The 24,237-nt window shown below is 40.8% G+C and overlaps 1 protein-coding gene across 3 annotated transcripts in view; it reads left to right on the top strand.

Annotated features, from left to right (window-relative positions):
• Window positions 1-10,044: 10,044 nt before the first annotated feature.
• The window catches only part of SMCO4 (single-pass membrane protein with coiled-coil domains 4), a 29,120-nt gene continuing 14,927 nt past the window's right edge, over window positions 10,045-24,237 (top strand). The window contains exon 1 of one of the 3 annotated variants that reach the window (XM_082279489.1): window positions 10,045-10,173. The gene's annotated coding sequence lies outside the window, so the exon portion shown is untranslated. Of the gene's footprint in view, window positions 10,174-10,207; window positions 10,224-24,237 lie in introns of those variants that run through there. The other 2 variants (XM_082279487.1, XM_082279488.1) reach the window with 2 other exon arrangements.

Here is a 24,237-nt window from a genome sequence, read left to right as displayed (position 1 = left end):
ATGCTAGCGGCAGAAAAAATCTAGCAGCAACTGACTATATAAAACATGAGGAATTCCTCCTGTGCATGGCACATTAAAAGAAAAAGCCAAGAGCTCATTGTTTCCCTGCACCAAAAAAGATTACGTGCTGCCTAGAAGAGCAGTACTGAACTGCGACTTGTTCTTATTTATAGTGTATCATGCAACCCGGTAAAAAAAATCAAACCAAACAACCTGCTCTGTTCCAGATGGCTCAGAACACAAGCAATGGAGTGAAACTTCCAGGCATCTGATCCATCAGTTCTGTTCTTTTGCCCTCAGTACCCTGTAACCTTATAGGGATTGGTCCCCTTCTGTGTCCAGCTGCACTTTTTTACTCTCAAAAAGAGTCATTATTTCCTGAGTCTTTTGCAAATAATGGTTCCTCTTCTTTGGAGAAGAAATGCAGTATGTGCAGAACTGTTAAATTATACCCATAGCTGTGCAGTCTATGCAGTGTATGTGAAAAATGGGGAAAGGGTGGAAAGGTGGAAGCATAGAGTCCCATTGGCTTCAAATGGGATACATGACAATAAAGGGGAAAAAACCCCTTCAAGAAGATCAAGGAAAAATGATTGAAACTATTCTCTCCAAAAGATATACTCCTCTCTTTCTTTTCCCTCCTGCTAATCGTGCCTTGTCCTGTATGCAGCCTCATCTCTCTTTCCAATGAGGGAGATACTCATGCAGCTCAAACTGAGAGTATTCTTACGATGTCTCCCAAAGTGAATGTATCAATTGACGCAACTTATCATCTGGAGATGGCTGTGCATGAGCCAGCCCCAGCTTTCTGAGCTGTCAGCTGAGTGATGCTCATTGCTGTCAAGCTCGGCAAAGCCAGCCCGTTCCCAGTGGTCAGCTGCAGAGTGATGGAGCCGATGCAGACTTCCAGCAGTAGCTTTCCCAAAGAGCTGCTGCTTCATTCCCCTTGTGCCACAGCAAATGTGGGGGCTGCTCTACCCTCATTCCTTCTGCTTGATCAAAAACCAAACCACTGCAGCCATTATTTCTAAATAATGGCTAACTCCAAAGGAAGGCATACTAGTACCAGCCGTGATCTTGTGACCAGTGTACTGCTACCAAACTGCTTTGGATTAGGTTCAAGGCTGAGCTCTTCTGGGCCTGCTGGATGCTCCTGATAAGTGTTTTTACTAACAACTCACTGATAAGGATTCGAGTTTGAATGCAGCCCAGGACAGAAGTGCCCCAGTTACTTCACTTGTCTTAAAGGTTTAAGCTTGTTTTCCTATGGAAGTGCCATAATGTCAAAGTTACAGAGCACTCTGAATGTCTGTCCCACCATCTCTGCTGAAGCTGTTCCCCTCTATGTAGAATAATTGATATTCACAGGGACCTGAGAGAGCATGACTTGTGATTAAGGGGGGGACTAGAGAGGGAGAGGGGTTTCTTGTCTGTTCTCCAGGGAGTATATGAGCTTTAATTTACTAATTATGCTATGGAAAACTTAGGATGAATGCTAAGCAGACAATGCACAATGACACACACTTAAATTTGCCCATAACACTACGTGGAGATGAACAGCTGTGGCAGAGGAGCATCTTTACCACTCACTTCTCCTATGTAGATCACAATTGGATTCCAGTGCCTTTTGAAGGGATTTCAAACTGTGATCAGTGAGACAATCTGGGATAATCCACAATTTTGCAGGATCAAGTGCAACCCAAACAGGTGTAGTGCAGTGGAGCAACTTCTCTAACTACAAGTAAATGGGAAGAACCAACATCTCCATGCTCCTTGGATGCATGTTCCATTGTTCCTGGGCAACAATGTCAGGATATGTTAAACTTCAGTAGGTTTCTAAGATGAAGTGAAACCTATTTAAAGTAGTTGGGGTGTTTTTTTTAGTGAGCTTAGCACTTAACACTTGGCAAAAAAGAATTAATCCAGTCTCCAGAAACTAGAAGATTCCCATTGATATCAGAGGGTCACAGATATAACTCCAAACCAACAATCATAATTTTTAAGAATTGTTGATAAACTAGACTAGTCACGCTTTTTAACATATTGTTTGGAAAGCACCCTTTCTACAGAAGTGGGGGGTTATGTGAAATTATCAATGTCAAAACAATTTCTATTAGTAAATAGTAAAAACCTTCCTCTTTCCATATTCTCCAAATTAGAAATGTTTAACCTCAAAATGGTTTGCCATTTAGTGATGAAACTGATATAAAAAAATTAAATCAAAACAAAACATTTGGAATAGAGTAAGGTAAAACATGAGAAGTCATCTAGAAATTTTTTTTAATTAAAAAATTTAGTAGAGACAATTTTCACCCCACTCACCTCCCTGCCCCTTGAAACCTTTGTCCCACTTGGAATAAGGAAAACTTCTGTCCCACTGGGAATAAGAAAAGTTTATTTCACAGACGTAAAAAAATATTTACTAGCTGTACCAAATAACCTACTGTGTCTCAGAGCTGTAAATATAGTTTGCAAATCTTGCATCTGATTTTTGTTTACAGTGAGGGTAAGAAATCTGTGTAGGTAAGTCAGGTTTTCCATGACAACAGTGTGTACTTCTACATTTCTAGCTACTGGTGGTTCTTGAAAACACAAGAATAAAAGCAGAAAGAAAGAGAACCTTGAAAAAAACAATCCAGCAAGACTCTCAAAAGACAGAATTAGGTAATAATTAGGTAATGTATTGAGTAACTGAGCTTGTTCAAGTAGGTAATTGTATTAGCATTGACTCAGTGTAACCATCTCTCTTTCATAAATGAATGCTTTGCATGACTGGTTTTCTGTGCGTATAAATGCATTGGATTTTTTCTTGTTACTGAATTTTATAGGAAAAAAACCCAGCTACATAGATGGAGGTGAAGAGAACTAATCTCTAATATTTTGTATGAGAGGAAGTATCAAACATACGTAGCAGTGAATCCAAAAGTGACTAGAGATTATATAATACCTGCTAGGGTGTATAATCATGTTTATCTCCACTGGGAAAAGATCCAAAGCCAGAACTCCCAATCTGAAGCCATCAGGAATGAACTATTTCAAATACCCCCACCCCTGACTGTGGGCTTCTGTGTGGGTCCAGTTTCAAAATAGAATTTCATGCCCACCCCAGCTTGGTGAGATTGCTCCCATAAAGTCCCTCATGCTGAGTAGCACCTACTCATGGAAGTTACTAGACTGAAGAAGAAGGGGATAAGAGTATCTCCCCTCTTCACTTCTCGCAACACTGAAAAAAAAAGAAAAAAAAAAAAAAAAGAAGTGCAATATATATCTTTGCATTACAAGTACAGAACCTTGAGGGCAACAAAAAAGAAAAGTTATGAATTTGGCCTTTGGGATCCAAGTAACTGAATTATTAAGAATGTCCACAGATATAATATTAGATATTATATTCATGGATACAATGTGGAGAAAGACTTTGGAATTGAGCCCAGAAAGAACTGCTGATACAAGACAGTTCCTTATGCTTCTCCTAAAATCCCCAAGTCTGATATTAATAAATAAAAGGGGTTTGGGGCTGGAATTAAACCTGCATAGTTTTATGAGGAACAGGTCTTTACTGCCTAGTTCAATCTGCATGGCAGTATAACTCTCAGACACGGCGCAAGCTTTCAAGAAATGTGGTAGTTGGGAAAGTCTCTATAGTCAAGTTACAAACTTCTTTTCAGTGGCAGGTCAACAGGAACCAAACATTCTCTTTTCATCATGCATGAAAATGTTTTATAGTGACATCATCAGTGATATTAGTGGAACCCATCTGCAGCCAGAATCTATTCCACTCCTCCACCCAAGTGTAAGTATAAACCCCCAACCCCTTCTTTCTGACAGAAACATATAAATTCACCTATGACTGATCTCTCTTCCTCAGGCCCAAAGCAGGGTTGTGAACAAGACATTCCAGCCAGCCAGTGTGAAATCTTCACCCTCTCTAGCCACCAGTCCATGCTATCCAGCATCTCACTTTTGATGGGTTTGGTGGAAGAAAAGATAGATAAAAGCACATCTGGCCAGTTTTGCCCAGGCAAGTGAGAGGGCGAGGAAGAGAAAACTTCCTAATCACTTCACAAAATCATCTGAAGTCCCGAGAGATGAAATTTAATTACACATATTAGTGTAATGCAGAACTATAAGTACTATTAGCAAAGTAAGGACTATGAGCACAATTCTGCTCACTATGCCACGATCCACAAAGAAAGGAAACTCTTCACGGATTCATGGTTCCTGAAATCAAAAGGAGCTACAATGTTTCCAGCCCATAATCTCAGTACAGGGGCTGTAAATTTCTTACAGATGATTTAAGCATATTTTGTACAAAAGATATCAACTCTTACTTTGAAAAAAAGCAACGTACAGTGATCCACCGCTTCCTTGTGAAAGCACCCTACTGTTTAATTATTCCCACAAATTGCACTTTATTTCAAGGTTGAATCTATCCCACTCTGCTTTTGCAATGTCATCAAATGTGAAGGCCCATGACAAAGAATTATAGTGACATACATTTATGTCAAAAAAGCACAGAACCCATCTTTACACTAAACTTGCTAAGCAAGTTTAAGCTACATAATCCTGGTATGTGATTTTCTTATGTTATCTGGAGATACCCACACTCCCTTTAATTGTATTATTTTAGTTCCAGAGTCACTGTAAGGTGATCAACAAGGAAGCAGGAGGAAGCAGAGGGCTCTGTTATGTGCCAGAGAGAATGAAGGGCAGGCTGTAAACAATATCTGTGTGCCAAATGCTACTGAATCTTTCAACAGATCATTGAGCAGCCAACAGCTCTGGTCTGGAAATACACTGATTGTTTAGGGAAAAGTCCACAACCAAACTGGTCCTTTGGATATCTGTCTGCTATGATTTTGGAAAAACACAAAATAGCTCACAGCATTAGTACATTTATATACATAAGGGAAGTAAATTATCTGCTGGAATTCATGGAGATGCACATTAACTTTAAAAACTAAAGCTTTTTACACAGAAGTTCCTCCAAAACATTTTGTCCTCTAACATCAACAGCAACAGAAGAAGCTGATGGCTGGTGTGAGAATCTTAATTGAAGTGACAGCAAGACTTTGCCAGTTAAGTATATTTTTATGTCAAGAAGAAAAAATAGAAAATGTCAAGCTATACCTAAAAGTAACTACAAGCATGTAAGCTAATAAAATTAGTTTGCACTTCATTCTTTAAAAGTCTCACCTCTTCCTGTAAATAGTCAACTTCCTTCGATTCCTAAAAGATCAATAAGAGTTGAAAGCATTTAGTAACTCGCAGGAAGTTGCTCAGCACTGCGCCATGGTGTTTAAAGTGCAGAGTTTGAGAGTCTGGCTGGTATGACAGGTTCTTCAGAGAGAGACATCTTCAAACAAAGAAGATCCTTTCTCAAGCGTAAGTCTTCGGGGATTCACTGTAAGTCACATAGCTGTTAACACATTCAGGTTGATTGAATGTGAGAATGTTATATGTAGACATCAACTTTCAAAATGGTTGCGATTGAGAGAGCTGCAGGTGTTGCTTTTGTAAATTTCATAGAGTTCAGTGCCAAAAGAGGACACAGCGTGAAAAATTATAAGCAGATCAACTAAAGCATTTTTTTCAATAGAATGTACAGAAGAAAGCCTTGTCACCATCTGTGACTTATCTCTCCACTTCTGTAAAACATGGTACAGATGTAACTGTCTAGTCTGACTTTTAGTGACAATATTTAGCTACCTGAAAGATAAAGTATAATGAGACACTATCTATTTCTCCTTGTTCAGTCTTCCCAGTTTTGGAACTGTGAGCCTTTGAAAACAGATGACATACTCAATTACTATCAAGTAAATTTTTTATCTGTCATTTTATCACTTGTGACAGTGGATGAAATGTAAAAAGACTAAACTTGCACTACAGAATTAGCCTGCAAAATATACTGGTGTGTATCCAACACACAAAATATAAATTATCTCTCAGAAGTTTCTGAAAAATTTTTATGGTTTTCAGGTAAGATCAGCCTGTTCTGGTGATGACACATTTCTGTAATGTCTTTCAGAATGTTACATATCATGTTCTGCTTAAAAAGGAATTTTGAAGTCCAAGAGTTCTGCTGTGATCTGGAGTACTAGGGAAAAAGACAGTGTCTTAGCGTGTGTTAGTCTTAGCTTCAAATGTTTATAGATCAGATTTTCTCCTTTTATAAATCAATATAATTCAATGGAGCTATGCCAAGTTAACACCAGCAGATGAATTTAGTCTTTTGTTTTCTATCAAAACTGACATCTGCTTCTAAAGGTTATTTTAGGCTTTACGCTGGGCAAACGGTTGTGACTGTGAAAGTGTTATTCAGGTTTCAGAAAAGGGAGTTCTTCTGGATGGTGACACTGCAAACCAGCTTCTTCTACCTTGTCAGTATGACCCAGCTGTCTGTTTGAAGAGTTTTTTCCATAATTTGTAAAGTCAGAAGAAAGCACTGTTGATCATTTACTTTGGCTTTCTGTACGTATAGAAGTCATCATAATTTCTGGGCCCAAGTCAGGAAAGCATCCTGTCTCAATTTAGACATTATTAATACTGACAATTTTTCAGGATGTATATTACTTTCCCTATTTATTTGCTTTCATGCTTTTAATCTCAGTGTGAAAATGTTGAGCTTTACCTTTAGTTGAAGTCTATTCCTAGGATCTCGTTCCATACATGGTTACTTCCAGTCCACAGCTGCTCTGCTCCTTAAAGCACCTCTTAGATATACTTGTTCTAACACAGACTGAGCTCCAAAGATCTCCTCTCCAGAGGAGAGGGAGCATTATAGTCTCCGAGACAGTTCAGTGAGTGACATCTGTCATGAAGCAATCACTGAAACCACAGACTAAAGCCATGTGGATTTTTCATTTTTCCAAGACTACCAAACTACTTTCTAGTAATAACTAATGGTCACTTGTGTTCTGAGGTAGCTGCTGAGCTAGAAAAGAAGGCATTCATTACCCATCACCTCAGGTACCACTGTTACCAGGACATAAAAATTTCTTATCTTTCAGTACTGAGATTACTCAGTTTGTCTTTGACTTCAGTGGCAACAGAGAAGTATCATAAGATGGAATTAATCTCACCCTGCTTTAAATGTCTAAATCTGATCTACTTCTTATGTGCTTTTTATAGACAGAAAAAAATAAATAGGCACTTTCATGGCACCTCTGTCCCACACAAAGCTTGACAGATCTGAGTGTTAGAGGTAACTGTGAGATTTCCGTGTTGAATCTCATGAGAGAAAGAAGACTCCGATTATAACATTTAGGGGAAGTCTCACAGGAGATTGATATGAACAGAAAATACAGAAAACAAGAATGCAGAGTATATCTAAAGCAAGTGTGGAACCAAAAAGAAGTCAGAAAGGCAAAGGCATTCTTGGAAGGCAAAGACACCAGCAAAACCCAGGGGTGCAGCGGCACAGAAGGGGAAAGTATCTGTGCTGTGGCTCTGCCACTCATTGGAGAAAAAGTCCAAAACTGCCAGAGACTGTAAAAATCACAAATCCAAAGAGTCTTGGCAAACAACGTTTGTTTCTTACTGTCACAACGTATTTTGCCAATTGGGAAGGATATAATCTGTAATGTTTTTCCACTCTAAGTTCTCACAGAAGGAAATAATATTCAAGCGAAAGGGCCCTGTAAATCTACAGGTATATGAACCCATTCAATTATATTTTGTATCTGAATTTGTAAGGAACACCACAGTTACTGCACTTCAGTTGCACTTTATGTGTGATTTTTTTTTTTTCTTGTTCTCTCCATACATGCACATATGTAAAACCATATGTATTTATTAAAAGACTAAGCTGCTACTGTCACAGAAGTAGGATACAACAAAAGGACAAAATACTGAATTTGGCAATAGCACTTCCCATGCTTTTTCAGTACTGCATAAAATAAATCTATAAATTCTGAGCAGGTTTAGGGGGAGATTACTGCACACTGATAGCTCAAACTGAAGAGTTTTTTTTTTTCCTACCTTAAGAATAAATAACAAAGATTATAATCCTGACAGCAGATTTTTACACCTATATCCAAGGACATGTAGGTTTATTAAAGAACAGTGCAATGTCTTAAAATGTGAACCAAACCTTTTACTGAGCTTTACTGCAGACTCCACTGCTGCAATCAATACTCCGAACAGCCCTATTTTTCTTGGACAAAAGACATACATATATCCGATATTTGAGGAAGCCAGATGAATAAATCAATAGCTAAACAAAAATGTACTTAATCATATCTGTTCTGGACAGATGCAGGTTGGAAAACCTATATGGCCCATGTACTGTCTTCTGCTTAAAGCTTAGAAAGGAATCTATGTTTCCTAAATGGCAACATCCTGTTGCTGGGCATCTCTGAAGCTGGAGTGATCATAGCAGCAAGTAACTGTGTGCCTGCCAGCATTAGACAGATCTACTGCTCACACTTAAGTTTAGGTAGAGTTTGTTGTTGGAGTACTTTAGCATACATATATAACTTAATAACCAACAAATTACGTACTTTGTAAGTTTAACAGCTTTCCTGGAATATGTAGCAAAGATTCACACATTCACTTTAACCTTAAATCGACTTGGCTGCATTTTCTTACTTAGAGTCAGCCCAAGGAGGAATTTAATATACACACATAATTTATCTTTCCTTAATGGTTTTAAGCGGCGACCATTATTGGACATTTCTCATGGCACTGCAAGTGATCATTAAACATACATAATAGCCCTACTAAATGAGTAGATAGCTCTAATGCCAACATTTTTCGTGTTCGAAGGTACATTTGTGCATAGAGTGGCTGCTATGCTTAAAGGTGCCCCTTTACTTGACATTACATAATAAAGCCCTTTGAGATAACCACAGTGCAAGAGATGTTTTAGAAAAACACAATTTTATTTCTTCTCTGCTTTAGCCCTAAGCGGTTCAGCATTATTCGAGCATCAGCAACAGCACTTCTTTACGACTTCAAAGTCAGATCCTAGCCTCAAATTGGCAGTGCACCTCAAGATTAAAACTCTGCCCATCACCCTGAGAAATGGATGTTTTCAGCAGAAAGAAGAGCAACAGAGGTAACAACATGACAGTCTAAGACCACTCAGTTAGAAGGTATATTAAGGTTACACTAAGGTGCCTGTCATGAACACCCTCACAGGAAACACTTCAAGAAAAGGCATAAGGAAAAGGATGAAACCATTAAGCTTGGAAAGAGTTCTGCAGTTGTTATTAACCTGGAAGAAGGGCAAGATTCCTCCCAACCAACCTTTTCAGCAGAAAGCTGTGTGTCAGGTGCACTGCAACCACTGCAAGCCCAAGAAATATTTTTTATTTTCAAAATGTGTAATCTCGACAGGAAGAAAACACAAATAGTTATGTCTGAGGTCTTCTATTTTCGACCATTTACAGCTACTGTCTGTTTAGGAACGCAGTGAGAGGTCTGTGCTCCGCAGTAAGAAAGCAGTGTCTCTGTGACAGAGTCAGCCTAAGCCACGGGAAGCAGCGGCAGGAGTTTTGGGGTGTCGCTGATGCAGAGCGAACAGCAGCTCAGGCTGTGTGCGACAGGGCTCCTCAGCACACCCAGTCCTCCCGCTCTGCCCAGCCAGCCCCTGTTCCCGGTGGACGTGGAGCCTGCCCTCCATTTTTATTTTCGGCCCATTATGGCAGAGTTTGATCAACTCAACAGGCGCTTCCGTCCTGCTGGTACGCAAAAAAAAAAAAAAAAAAAAGGAACTACTGTCCTGATCCCACCTATTTTGGCGTTCTCCTTTTCAGCCTCTCTCCCCCGTCCTGCGCGCCCGCCCCACACGACCGCCGGGCCGGCACCTGAGCGGGCCGGTCGCGCCGCACACAGCCCCCGGCCCGCGGGCTTGGGGCCGGGCCGGGGCCGGGCTCCTCGGGGCGTCGGGGCCGGGCGCGGCTCGGGCCGGCGGTCCCCGGGCGGGCGGCAGAGGGCGCCCCGCGTTCCGCAGAGCGGGGCCGGGAGGAGCCTCCGGCGCGGCCGGGGAGGGACGGAGGGAGGGCCGGAGCTGCCACGTCCTCGGCGGCGAGCGGCGGGCGGGGAGCGCAGCTCGCGCCTCAGCCCCACGTGTGGCGGCGGAGCGGGGAAGTTGCCGGCGGCCGGCGCTGCGGACCCTGCTCCTCTCCCGCCGCTGCCCGGCCCTTCCCGTCCCTCAGGAGAACGCAACTCCAAGTAAGGGCGCGCGGCGGCCCCGCTCCCGCCCGCTGTCCCGGGGGAGGCCGGTGGGTGCGGGAGGCTCTGGGAAGGGGGCAGTGGGGAGCGCTGTGACGGGGCACGGGGCGAGCCCGCGGTGTCCCGGGGGAGCCGCAGGGCTGCGGGATCGGCTCCCGGGCGGGACAACTTCCTGCGGACTTGGGCTCCGAGCGCTCCGTCCCGCGGCCGGGGCGCCGCGGATAAGCCCGGAAAGTTTGGGAAGGCGGAGGGCGGGCGGGGAGCCGGGAGCCGGCCGGGATCGGCGGCGGGCGGGCGGGAGGGAGCCGCCGCCGGACCACGCTGCTGGGGCTGGGTGGCAGCCCCCGGGAAGCTCTGCTGAGACGCTGGCGAGGAAAGTAACTGCTCCAAAGACTCACAGAAGACTTTCGGGGTTTGTGTGTTGTTGCTTTTTCTTTTTTTATCTGCTTGGTTTTGGTTCCCAGTCGCGAGTACAGTTGTGCCGGGAAACGACGAGACCTATGTTTAAGCAGCCTGTTGGAACAAAAAAATATCTCAGGAAAGCATTAAAGGTGACCCAAGAAAGAATGAAAACGATCTGTTCTGAATGTAAAAACATGGGGTTCGTCTGTCTTTTAAAGCACCGTGCCTTTATTTGTGCGTGTTTTGTCCCTGTGATGAGCTGTCATGAGTTTGGTGCATAGTTTTGTGGTTCTCCTTATTGTTGGTTACCTTAAAAATTTGTTTTCTGCCGTATTTCTAAACCGGTTATAGTTCAAACCTTTCTCTTATTTTGTCTAATGTTTTAAATGTTCTCGTGTCAGAGTGATTTCTATTCTGTGGTTCCTATCCTGCCTGAAATTTGTATGATATTTTTATCAGTCTGTGGGGTGGTGCCACCGTGGGTCGAACCTCTAGGGCTTTCTGTGTTTTTCTCAATTTCGAAAATTTGATTGTCAGTTATTTTTAGCTTTGTTCAGAATTTCCTCCTTCAAATGAACTAGAGTCTTACAGGAATTCCCTGATGCTCTGTTGAAAAAAAGTGAAATGAGTTTCTCATTGGTACATTTTTAATAACTTTTTGCTCTCCCTCTCTCTCTTAATTGCCTTTTAGTGGCCTATTTATAACATACAGACCTCCTAAATTGAAGCTAAGAAGAAAACTGATTTTAGACTGTTCTCAACCTCTGTTGATTTCACTGATTTCTGTCAGATAAATGAACTGTTCCTTGCACAGCAATTTTACCTGCTGGTTTCCCTCATGCTTTGTGGGAAACATACAAGGGACATCTACCAACAGGAATTTTAGGTGCAGCTATCAAATACTGCCCAATATTTTGGGTGAACTAAGAACTACCTGTTTCTTTATTGCATTTTCCAGCCTGGACTTGCACAGGTCTCTATTCTGCTCCTCGAGAGGGTTTTGGCAGAGCTGTTGGCCACAAATGCAGGGTGGCACAGAAGGGCATGAACAGCACTGGCAGACTTACAGAGATAAAGACAAGCAATTTGCAGAGCTGGACAGCTTCAGATGTAGCCAGGGTGGACATTGGAAAGCCCTCCTAGGGAGTTCTGAGCGCACATTACACCTTTTTGGCATATGATTGGTGTTCACGGTCTGATGGGACTGGCTTGTGTGAGACATCAAATGTTCAGTAGTGACTGCACACCCACACCTCTTGCCTGTGGAACACTGTCTGAGCTTTGTACCTACCCCAGAGTGTGGGGTGGAAATGGGCCTGTGTGAGGTGATAACCCTCAGTCATGCTTCCTAGTTTATCACTGGCTCATTGCTCCTTGTTTGGAAGGGGGTGTGGGTGCAGTAGCACTGAGACAGTGGACTGTGTGATCACTGGTCGCTGCTAGATCTGTATGCTAGCAAAACAATTTTAATATTTTTAAAAAGTCTAATCACATTTTTCCATGTATTAAATAAACATGGAAATGTTTGTGTGTATATATATATGTAAGAGATACACATGCTGGTTAGGTGATAAGACCTATCTTACTGGATGGTAGATATCTTTGATAATGGCAATGAGTAACGTAAAGCAGTTTCCTTACTAGTTTTCAAAAATTTCCCTTCTCCATTATCTTCTTCCCTTTCCTGTTAGTTTGAAGACCAATAAGGCTTGTCCCAATGGTGGTGTTCCACTCAGAAGCAGTGGTGAAAAGAAGGTGAAAGAACTCCTCCATGAAGTCACAGGAGATGGGTCCTGGTTCAGCAGGCAGCACTCACTGCTGTCATGGGGACTGAACTCAGAGAGATACATTGATCTTTCGCAGTGGTATCGGGGTTTGAGGGAACTAACCAGGAATTCTCTCTGCTGAATTGGGCTGGGCTATGCTTTCACTGCTACAGCTGTGCTCCAGCTGCTCACAAAGCCATCTGAGCCCTTTGAGAATGGATCTGGCAACTCATTCAGGTCCAGCTGCCTCAGAATAAGATGATCTCTGTCTCCATACTAATCACGCACTGCAAGAAGCATCTCTGGGTGGACTGATGTCCATGACATGCAGTAGCAATTTGTGTTGCATGTCAATATAGATTTCTCTGGTTTTCGACTCGTTATGGAAATGCTGTCATGCTTGGAAAAATTGTCCTGCAAAGAGATCTTGCCTGTTGTCTTCTCTGGAGATCCCCAGGGCTGATGGCTGTACAGGGCCACCAGAGCAACGGCAGGCCTATAAGACCACAAGTTCTGTAACCACGTGAGATTGTTTTTTACAGGTGAAAGATCCTGAGGTCTTCATGATGTTGTTTTGTGTTGCTTCTTTTTTGGTTTGTTTCGGTTTGTTTTTGTTCGTTGTTGGTTTTTTTTTCATTGTTTAATTGTAGCAGTAACAGCTTCCCTGGAAGTGTTGCATAAAGCTGAGAACTTACCTTCCTTTCTGCTCATTATGGGAAAGAGTTATGTTTGCAGATGTGGCCTGTGAGAGGATTTGCTGAGCTCTTAATCCTGTTTGTGGCTGATAGTCATGCTAGTATGGAAAGGCATCTCTTTCAGTATGTAAAGGTCTTAACTGCTCGCCACCTACCTTAGGGAAATGTGCTGTTAAAATGCTGTAAGTGTCTTAGCAGTAGCTACAGGCCATGTAGTTGTAGATGTAAAATCTTGCAACAGTGCAGACCTCCTCCCCCAGCCTTTTTTTTTTTTTCTGGTTGTTTGTTTGGGTTTTTTGAGAGATATTTTTACTTGTTAAGACAAAGCATAAAATAATTTCTGTAGGTAATAGAGGAACCAGGCTTTGTATATTGCATGGGGGAAGCAACCAGAGATGAGATATTTGTGAGCCCTTTCAGCACATGTATATCTTGAGGGGATGAGAATGTGTGGTAATATTCTCTCTGTTGTCTTTTGCCCTATCACTCGTTTAGTTTCAGGGGGGTTTTTTTGGTCTTCTGTATCCTTCTTTGTTTGTTGTATTGTATACCCACTTTAGGTGCAAGGAAGTTAGTTAATTCCTGCTCTCTTAAAAGTGTGAGCTTTTGGGTTTCTATGTACCTAAAAGTTCCTGACCACATTGTCATTAGAAATCTTGTAGAATTTCTCAAAAGGTAGAGCATGCCCCAAACAAATTATTCTGCATTAAAGTTATGAAAGTACAAGCATAATGTTAAGTATATTAGCGACTTGTCAGAGGGCTTATTTTTCTAGTCCATCAGTATGCTGGTCAAAACTTAATGTAAATGAAATCGTGTGCAGTGATCTTTCCACTGCAGTTTCCGGTGAGTGTAGGGAATGCCACTTTTTAAAATTCATGTGTACTATTTAAGTAGCTACTTCATTGATGGGGGCTGCATTCTTGGGGCCAGAGGAGTTACATTGTGTAGTTTTGTGGTGAGATTCTTTAGGAATAAAAAGCTGCAAAGTACCTGCCTGCTTTCTTGTTTACTCATACACTGCATGAGAGGCATGTGCAAGATAGGGACCTTACTTCCACCTTAGCCAAGGTTCGGTGGGAGATGTTGATAAAACCAGCAACTGGAGCTGGATTTGTAGGTGGAAGATAGAGGGTAAGTGATGTGTGACACTGACGTTTGCAGTATGCAAGGAACTTGATTGTTAGGTTTCTCGAGTGGAGGTTGCTAACAGTGCCACACTTGTGTTTTCCCCTGTCTGTAACAGCTGCTTCTGTGACCATAATGCATTCTCTAATTGACTTATAAAAACGAGACACAATAATATGGAAATTCAGTGAAAGTGTCAATCTTGAGTGTTTGAATTTTTTTTTTTTTAAATTAGGTAGTAACTATAATGCTGGGCTTTTCCCAGTCCTCTCCAGGTGCTTGTGGACCTGAAGGTAAAGGGACGCAGCAGAGGAGTCTGATTGCATGCAGAGTGGGTGGGTTCTGATCTGCTCAGGTGGGTATTGACTTCGTGTATTATGGCAGAAGGTCAGAGGAGACAGGTTTAGAAGGTTTTGTGAAATGGCCAGATGGGTGGAAGCAGTGGAAGCAGAACTCATTATTGGACTTACCAAAGCCTGCAAACCCAGCTAGAATGTGAACTCGTGACTGGTGCCCTAAGCCTTAGTGCCAGCTAACCTCTTACCTGATCCCTTTCATGATTTTTATTTTATCTTGTTTGGATTGCACATGTTTTCCATTAGACTTTTTCTCGTGATCCTTTTCTTTGCACTGGTATTTTTCTTTCCTGTTTACCCCCAGCTAGTCTTTGTCAGTTTGTCTGATTTTTTTTTTTAATTGTATTGTTAGATTTTTCTCCTGTGTACCACCTTGTTTACATTTATTCTTCCTTTATTCATTTCCTTATGTTTTTCTACTTTTAACTCTTATCCTTAGAGGAATCAGTTTCACTCTTAGAGACCAGCTCTTTCTTATTGATTGCCAGCTGCTTTTATTAAAACTAATTTGCATTCTCTGCTCTTATTGTGCTAGATAGAGGACTAGTGATTTTGAGTAAAGCTCTTTCCCGAAAGGCTTTGCTCAGAAATTGTCTCTGTATTTCAGAAAAAGAGTGGAAAATAAAGAGCAGCATCAGTGCAAAAGCTGCTTCTGCCTAAACCACTGTTTGTGTCTTTGTCACATGCAGAGTAGAAATGTGGCCTGCCCTGCTGCAGGCACAAATGACTTTTTGAGGCTGAAATGAGCTGGTGTGGTGAGGGGGAGTGCAGAATGATGTGGCCTTATGTTTACTTACGTGGGTGCCCCTTAGACTCTGGCAGTAACAAACCCAATCCAGTTTGATTGTGACTGTTCTGCCTTGGTACTGCTGTGATTTTTTTGATTTTTTTTTTTTTCCATAGACTAGTCTAAAAAAGTTTATGAAGAATAAAGACGTACTACAGTTAAAGAGTTGAAGAGCTGTGGTTGCATGATGGTAAACTTGGGGAAAAAAACTTAAATGAGAGGAGGTGGCTGGGTAGGCTTTAACACTCAAAGTACCATCTGCCCTCAGATAGGCTCTTTTGAGAAGGGTCTCTAATAAGGCTCCTCAAGCCTTACTAGTTGCTAAGCATAAAACCTTTGTGTTCAGGTCATGTTGATTTTGGGCTTTGTATCATGCTAGAGGATAATCATGGTTTGGATGTACCAGACCTCAGGGTGTCTCCTCCCATCTCCTTCTTAGACTGCTTTTGGTTTATAAATTTGTCTTGCTGCTTTTTCACCCAATGTCACTTTGGTTTGGCACCTTGGCTTTGCTTGTATATTTGGAAAGGAGTTCTCTGACCATGGTACAGTGCTTATTGTCAGGTCTGGAGGGGAGGTGTGTTATATAAATTTGTTATTAAAACTCTCTGTAGTGCTTTGCCTCTCAAATGTTTGTTCTTAGCATGGCTCTTTACTGGTAATTAGGTGCCAGAAGCATCATTGCATCAGGATAGATCTTTTACTTGACTTTGACACCCAGCTAGAAAAGTAACAAAAAGAAGGAAGCTGCAGGTTGGAGTTTTTAGTTATAAAAGTACACCCTCAAACACAGATCAGATACATGGCTGTCATGATAAAAAGAGGATACAAGATCCCAGAGTCTTTTATTAGACTTACTGGTGCCAGTATAAAATATGACTCTGAGCCTGCAGTCATGCCACAAAAAGGCTCAGGAAATTCACCTGTGGTTGGTTGTTTTTGCAAATTTAAGTCTGCTTAAAGACCTGTTCACTTACTGTGCTGGGTCTTGCCATCAACTCAACCTTCACAGCCTACTTTGAATGGAAAAACACACAGTTAAATTCTAGCATAGTTTAGCACAAAAACTGCAGGATAAATGTGTCTGAAGTGGCTCGTGAGGTTTAGGAGTTAGTGCTGCATAGCATCAGAAAAACTCAAGTTTTCTGAATTCATAATTGTTACAGGAGAGGCTTGTATTTATACTGTTATAACTTGAGAAGTACGTTTGAAGGCTTGGAGTCTTAGAGTTGCTTGTGATGAAGTACTTTAGCATAGAGGAAAGGGCTGCATGTCAACTTTTTTGCCTTAATGTTAGGGTTTGATACTGTTACTCAAAAGTCTTGATGTTGGTTCTTGCTGCTGAATTATTATTTCAATCTGCAGAGCAAACAGTTTCCCTCAATTGTTTAAGTCTTTCCCACAGTGGTAAGGTAAATACTTCAGAGTACAGGAAATGGTGTCTGTAAAAGTAAGATTTGATCTGAAATCTAATTGCCTGAACTATTGCGAAGTCTTTTACACTTCTAAAAGTTGAGGATGACTTAGTTTTTCTGCTGATAATTTCTTTAGCATGTTAAACTCATTGTGCACTAATCTCCACCAAAAAACACTTCTGCTTTTCTTTTAAATCGCATTATAAATTGAGGAAGAGAAACAGAAATATTTGTATACAATCATTTTATTGTTTTTTTCTCATGTCTTCCAGCTATAGCACTGCCTTCCTGAGTTGGGAGACAGTGAAACCTTTATGTTCTGTGTCCAAACAGAACAAAATGCAGAAGCCAATAGTAGGAGTGAGAATCCATTTGACTTTTAAAACTCTTGCCTTTGTTAATTACAGGATGGGTTATTACTATTGAATATGATGGTTTGGGGTTTTTTTAAGACTTTAGTATGAGTTTTCAAACACCCCAAAAGAGCTGTAGGAATAAATTTTGGAGCATATGCAGTAACAAGTAGAAATATTCGACTTGGTTTGTGCGTCTTAGCATTGATCTCCTCCTGAACTGATTACACCCCTCCTAACACACAGAGGGTGTAGCTGCACAATGCCTTGCAGACTGACCTACACTTCTCTACACACCCTTCCAAGTAATAAGACAGGAGCAGGATCTTCTGTGTAAGCCTTTGAGCTTTGTTATTTCCGTGCTGTGCTCAGTGTAAAATGCAGTGCTGAGAGACTGGCCTTCTTTAGCTTAGGCACAGCATCTGGAGCTGCTTTGCATCTGATCCCCTCTGAACAGGAGTGAGGAGAATTGGGTCTGCTTGTGGTGTCAATACCCTGTCATACCCCATGCCTGGTTCTGGTAAATCAAAGCTGCTGACAACTGGCTTAGCTGTTTTTTTTCATGTTCTCTTTGGAAAAAGATGATCTTTAAGGTCCCTTCCAACCCAAACCATTTTATGATTCTCTCTATATGTTCCTGAAATGCCCAAATGCCAGTGGGTGGTTAGTCCCAGCTATCCTTTGTGACTGACAGAAGTTTCTGTGTGGCTTGGGGAGGGATGTGATTTCTTTGGGGTGGGCTTTTAAAACTTTTTGTTCTGTGGTGGTTTTTTTGTTTCGTTTTTGTTTTGTGTAATTTTTTTTAGTTGGTTGTTTTGAGGTGTTTTGGGAGTTTTTGGAAGAAGGTACCTGTGCAGTTGCTGCTAAGCTTTTTACTTCTGGATGTGTTTTGGCAAAAATTGCTCTTGGTTGTTTTTTTTTTCCCAGTGCCTTGCGGAACAGTTTAAAAAAACCCAAAACCCTGGCCCCTAAATGCTTTTCTACTTGATGCACTTCCTTGAACTTTTCAAGCACTTTGTGCTTTTGCAAGGATATAAACCTGGATATTTTATATATTCTCTGTTGCTGAACTAACTGGAAAATTTGGGGGGTTGAGAGATAGGAGCTTTGATGATAAATGCATTTTTCCCTTCTATAACTTTATCTGTATTCTCTGTGCTGGGCACTCCTGAAGGAGAAATTCAGTGTGAAGAGAGGTCTTGTGACAGTTTTGCCCTTAGCAACCCTTAGAAGCACAGGAGAGGAAGAATTAAAGGAAAGAGCTGCAGTGTGCAAAGTCTGAAGAATTAACATCAGTCCCTTTTTCATACAGTGGAAAGAAAAGAGTTGACTGGAGGAAAAAGTCTTTCCTGTGGTACTGGTAGAGAAGTACAGACAATATTTGAGACCTAGATAAGGCCTCACAAGCAGCAGAACTCACACTGCAGAAGCTTTCTGGGCTGTGATCAGTGTTCTAAAATACAATTTACGAAACAGTCAAAAAAACACATTTTCTAGGAGTTTCCAGTTAGTGAAACCCGTTCATATGCAAACTTCAAATGTATTTGATAATCCCCATATAATGCAATTCAAAAGTATTCTTAAGCTTAACCTTATTTTAATTAAAAAGAAGCATCATGGCAGAATATACCACATTGCATCTTTGCTGAACAGCATATACCATCTGGATAAATGACTGCAAACTTTGCCACATGGCATTTATTTGCTCTTGTACTTTATGCCAAATTTTATTTGTTGCTGGGTTGGTTTTTTTTTTCCCTTGTGAAATGAGTGGATACAAACCTTTTGCGGAATATTTCCATCTATGTTTTTATTCATTGTGTGAAAATAATACAATGCTCCGTTACCAAAACCAAATAAAATCAGGTTGTAGGCATGTATTGTAATGTCATCAGCATTTTTTTCCTGTCGGCATTTAATCCTTTACAATGGATGCAAAGGTGTGTTTAGCTTGAGGAGGGATGTAGTGGCTTCCAAAATAAATGCTATTTATGAAAGTTTATTTCAAGTTGTCTGCAGGAAAGTGAACATGCAAGGATCAGTTTTCTTTGGAACATACCTTTGGTAAATATATTTTTAACAGTTGCTAATCTGTTTCCTGCCTAGGAAACCAAGGAAGTCAAAGAGAAAAGGAGATTATGGACATATTTGTTATTCAATGCTGTGTTGTTTCTCTGACTTCCATCTCCTATGCAGTTAGAAACTCTGCAGGAAAGGGATATGTGACTTGTGTTGAAAACTTACAGGTTTCCTGTTTCTCTGGGCATGTAGGTTTCTGGCTGAGCAAATTAACTTTTACTGCTGGGCTGTATCTCTCCATATTTTCCTTTGCCCTGGAAAATTTTTGGTCTTCACTGTTCCTGATCACCCCAGACAGTTGGTAATCTCTTCGTTCCAGTCTCACAATAACAGCAGTGTAGTGGCACCAGCTATGTGCAAGTCCCTTTGAATTCTGCTGTCAGTTGTATTTCTTGTGAATAAAGTGTTTCAGAATTCCAGGGAGCCCTGAATATAAACGTATCAATTATGTGTCAACACAACAGCATCTGTCGTTGAAATTGGTATCGTTTATTTGGCATCAGCATAGCAAAGATTTGGCTGACAGCCAGAGTGAAATATTCCAGCAAAAGCTGTGGCAACAGGAGCCATCTCAGAAGCAATTCGCTGAAATTCAGGTGCTCTAACATCATCTTTTAATAAATTCTTAAGACATGAGGGACCAAAAGCAAAAAGCCTTTCATGTTCCCCATTCTTGTCTACTGTTATTTCTTTTTCATGTCCATTTTTTCTTGTTATTCCTCTCTTGGAAGAGATACATACAAGGGTCTGGGATGTATATATCCCGTGATTTAATATCCTTTTTTGGCTTTCCACTTCTTATTTCAACGTCATTTACGTAAGTTCCAAAGGAATGCAATCAGTGATGCCTGCTTTGGGAAGCCTTTGCTAAGTATGAAAGAGGCAGAGCTCTCAAAACTGGAGAGTAAGAAATTGCCCCTTGTAAAAGATGTGTATTTGGGGGGGGGAGCTATTTTTTATTTTCTAAATAACTTTGTCTCCCTTGCTTTTTCCTAGATATTTTTCTTAGATTTAAGTAAGTTTCTCATTCCCAAAGATGTACGTCAAAACAGTGATTTCAGAAAGTTAGGAAACCTCAAGTTCATAACACGCTCCATTTGCCATGGACATAACTGCCATGGTTGAGTACATATTTTAGCATACCTGTGGGAAATGGGGAACTCAGATCACTTTTTTTATGGATGATCTTTATCATACTTCAAGGAGGTGAAGAGGAAACTCTTCAATTTAATGGTATAGCTTGTCACCTGGTTGATTCTGATACCTGTTTAAAAACAAAAACAGGAAGGTCAGAGTTGGAAAGGAGAAAATATAGCAGAAAGACTCAGGATCCTGTAGCATATCCAAATGTTTACTTCATGCCTTTTTTACTGACTCTGGGCTCCAAACAGTCCCCCATCCTTTCATCAAATTAAAGCTTTTCTCTTGGGTGCTAAAAATCCATCCTTTCTAGGAAAGTGTTAAGAACAATACACGGGTAAAAGTAGTTGGGAGAAAATACACATTGGATTTTCAGTGCTGGAGGAAAAGCTTGTAAAATAAAGATGAAATGGGTTTTTTTTAAAGGTTTTTAGGGTTTGGAGTTTTTTTTTGTGGGTTCCTCCCCTCTTCCCTGAGGTTTGAAGTCGTATGAAGTTGAGTTTCTCTCAGAGAGAACAATGAAAAGGAGGGAGATCTATCATATTGTCTGCATTTTAAATGGGCTGGTTTCTCTTTGGTAGAAAATAAATAGTAAATTTGGATTAGCTCTTAACTTCCTACTCTCAAAAGAAATCACAAATCTAGAGTTAAGTAATGAAACCTCTTTAGGAAAATCAATGTAACCTTTATCCAAGCTCAATTTATTCAAGAGGTCAGCTTTGTTGCTGCCCAGGCATAGCTTGAATTTAATGATTAACCTCTTAATGACTGTTCATGTAACTTCCATCTGGTATTTTATATAAGCATAAGCCAAGATGATAACAGAATGCTGTAGCAGAGCAGTATGTGCTATTCAGGGAAAATCTCATTCCAAATCCTGTATGCAGCATGCATCGGCCCCAGTGAAACTGAGTGAAGCCCATTAAGAAATCCGATTAGCTGTCTGCTCTCTAGGTGAGTTAAAATCTCTGTCCAGTGTGGTAATCAGTGATGTCTAACTGGTGGCTTATCTGGTAATAGTGCTGTCGCCTTTTATAGAGGCGCCTTTCTTGCAGTTCCACCTGACTTGTGTATTCATTTCAGCCACGTAGAACACCGACTAGCCAAGTGAGACCCTGTAATAAATTTTAAAATCCTTTTCAGAGCTGAAGCTGCTACTGTTGTGTTCTGTTGTGTTGCCCTTTGTTCCAGCAGGTTTCCCTGTGAGATCTGCAGGTGTCATGTAAGCGGTAGCAAACAAGAGGGGGGAGAGTGCTTTGTGTGAAAGCAGCATGGAAAAGTGCAGCATTAGGTTCAAGTTTCAAAGCAAAGTAATGTCAAGTACTAGTTAGTGTGCTTGCTCCAGCAGTAGTTTTCTATAGGTGAAAAGAAAAAGAAACATCATTTTGGGAAGAAATAATGAAAAATATTTCAAAAGTAGCTGTAGTTAATGTAATAGCCTGTAAAATCTTAATTGTTTTCCTGTTAAAAAGCAGAGTGTGAGGAAGTGCAATTCTAATGTCAGCAGTTTTTGATGTATTTATCTCCATAAAATACAGATCTGATGTCCCTTCCCTATCCCTATCATGTCCATGGAGAGACCTGGCTGAAACCTGTGGAGCACCGCAGTAGCAATTGAGATGAGTTGCCAAACCACCTTCCATCAGCTCTTGCCACTAAGTATAGTCCTGAATCTTTTGAAAGTGTTATTTGTTGGTAGTTGCTCCCCATCAGTGTTTGTTCATCTTCTATCTTTTCCTTTCACTCGAAGGAGGTGAATTTAGACTGCAGCTGTCTTGATGGTTGGGAGTTTCTTAATTGTTGTATGCGCTTTGCTTCCATCAAGTGGGTTCCATCAAGTTACTGTGATCTCAGCTTTGTACCTTATTTTGTATTTCATTCTAAACTTGCTGTTGTGAAATATATTAATATTCGGTAATTTCTGTTTAGGTTTATGAACAATCTTGAACTGTTTTTAGCGTCCCCTGCTGATTGAAACTTCAGTGTGCCCTCAAGGAAAGTGAGGTGATACATATGGTACAGCACAGTAGATAAGAGGATGCTTCTCTCTTCCCCTTCTCACAAATCTGCTTTGTGTTTGTAGTTCTAGTTTCAAGTCTTGGTTAATTTGTGAAAAGAAATCTCACTTCTCTGTGGGAAAGAGGGGTAAGCAATGGCTGATGGCCTGTATCATAGGAGGAGTAAGCACATCTAATACCTCCAGGCCTTTTAGGAAAAAGATGGTTCTCGGAGTCCTGCTGGAGGTGGTGTATATTGTCTTCACCTCAAAGTGCACAGAATGTGCTTGTTGATTCTCTTGGGTTTTGGAGACCCATGCTCAGGAGTATGGGTACAGTACGCTTGGTGTTATTTAGAATATTTAGGTTTTGGATAGGTTAGTAAGAGGCTCTGTTAAACCACTGCCTGGTTTTTGCTCAGATATTTAGTTTATTTCCCCCTCTGTGTTGAACCTCCATTCCTTTTCTTAGTCTCCTCTTTTCTTCCCAGTTCAAATTAGTTGCAGTTTTAAAGGAAATAAGCATTTTCCTTTTCTTTACACTTAAACCAGAAATTCAAAGGACAAAATTCCCCTTCTTCACTCTCAGGAGTGAAGTGCTATTTTATAGTACTCTCAGATTAAATACTGGGGTTGCTAATCTACTTCTTGCACCACAGTTCTTGTTTGGAGCAGTATTTGCAGAACCATTTCAGTACATCTCACTCACTGTTTTCAAGTCAGTACTGCAACCTTATGTAAGCCAGTCTCCAGGACACTTAACTTCAGGACAAATGTGGTGATTAATATTTATATAAAAGCTTTCATGTTTCCACAGTGAAATTGTCTCACTTTGAAAAGAAAAGGTGTCTTTTTCCCTGTTGACTTGGTGTGAAAAAGCTTGCAAAGGCTTCCAGCAGCACTGCATCCAAGACAGACATCAACAGAAGAACTGAGGTCATCTTTAATTTGGTATTTCATTTTGTGAAATTGCCTACTCCAAGAGAAATAAAACATTTACATGTATATTAACCAATGTTTGCCAGCTCTTGGAATAAAGCCAGTTCTCTCAGGGCCAAACAAATGCTCTGAGTGAATGAGTAATAATCTGCTATTGTCACTCCTAATTTATGGATGAGTAGATAGAGCAATATTTGCCATTTTAAGTTGTCCTATTCGCTTGAAAGACTAGAAATCATGATTAGCTGTTGGCTTGGAGTATCAATAGCATGTCTGTTTATAGCTGATTACTCAGTATAGCTGTTGCAAAAGTTCAAGACCTCCCCACATGATAAGAAGTAATTGTGGAAGAAGATGAGAACACATGAAGGTTACAGATGTTTTGGGACACTAATTTGGAAGCCACAGCCAGAGGCTGAAGGATACATGGCATCTCCTCTTTATAAATGACATCCACGGTCTCCCTGTGCCTCATTTATATTCTGAGGAAATCTGTATCTTCTCATGTTAATAGAAAATGTAAAAATCCATGGATTCCCAAGATAATGTCTGCATTGGCTTTTGTTGTTGATAAGTAAAAGGAGGGCATACTACTGATTTTCTTACAATGATGTTTTCCTCTCTCTGAGCCTTTCCATTTGCTTAATTTTCCATCAAATGCAGTTAAAAACAGTTTTGAAAACTTTGTTTTACACATTCATGAGCATGCTTTTGTCATGAAGTTAACAGCAATCTTGCCATGATTGGGGTGAATAAAAACAGCAACCAGAGACTCTTTTGTTGAGAAAGAGGCATGTTTTTAATGGGAATACTTAAAATCCTACCTTATAAAGCCTGTATTAAATACTGCAGGGTGGCAAATAGCACAGCCCCTCTGGAGTAGGAGTTTATGGGAATGAGAGTCACTCTTGAGATTAAATTGTCCACAGAGTGTCCTGTGAAGTCTTCCATGAGGTCTCCTGACCGGTTGTGGAGGAGGCTGCTCCATCACATAGGCAGGAGATGGAT

Source organism: Coloeus monedula (assembly GCF_965178545.1).
Source record: "Coloeus monedula genome assembly, chromosome: 3".
In the NCBI taxonomy this organism is placed as follows: domain Eukaryota; kingdom Metazoa; phylum Chordata; class Aves; order Passeriformes; family Corvidae; genus Coloeus; species Coloeus monedula.
Note: the sequence above shows the minus strand (reverse complement) of the source record. Positions and strands in the feature narration are given on the sequence as shown.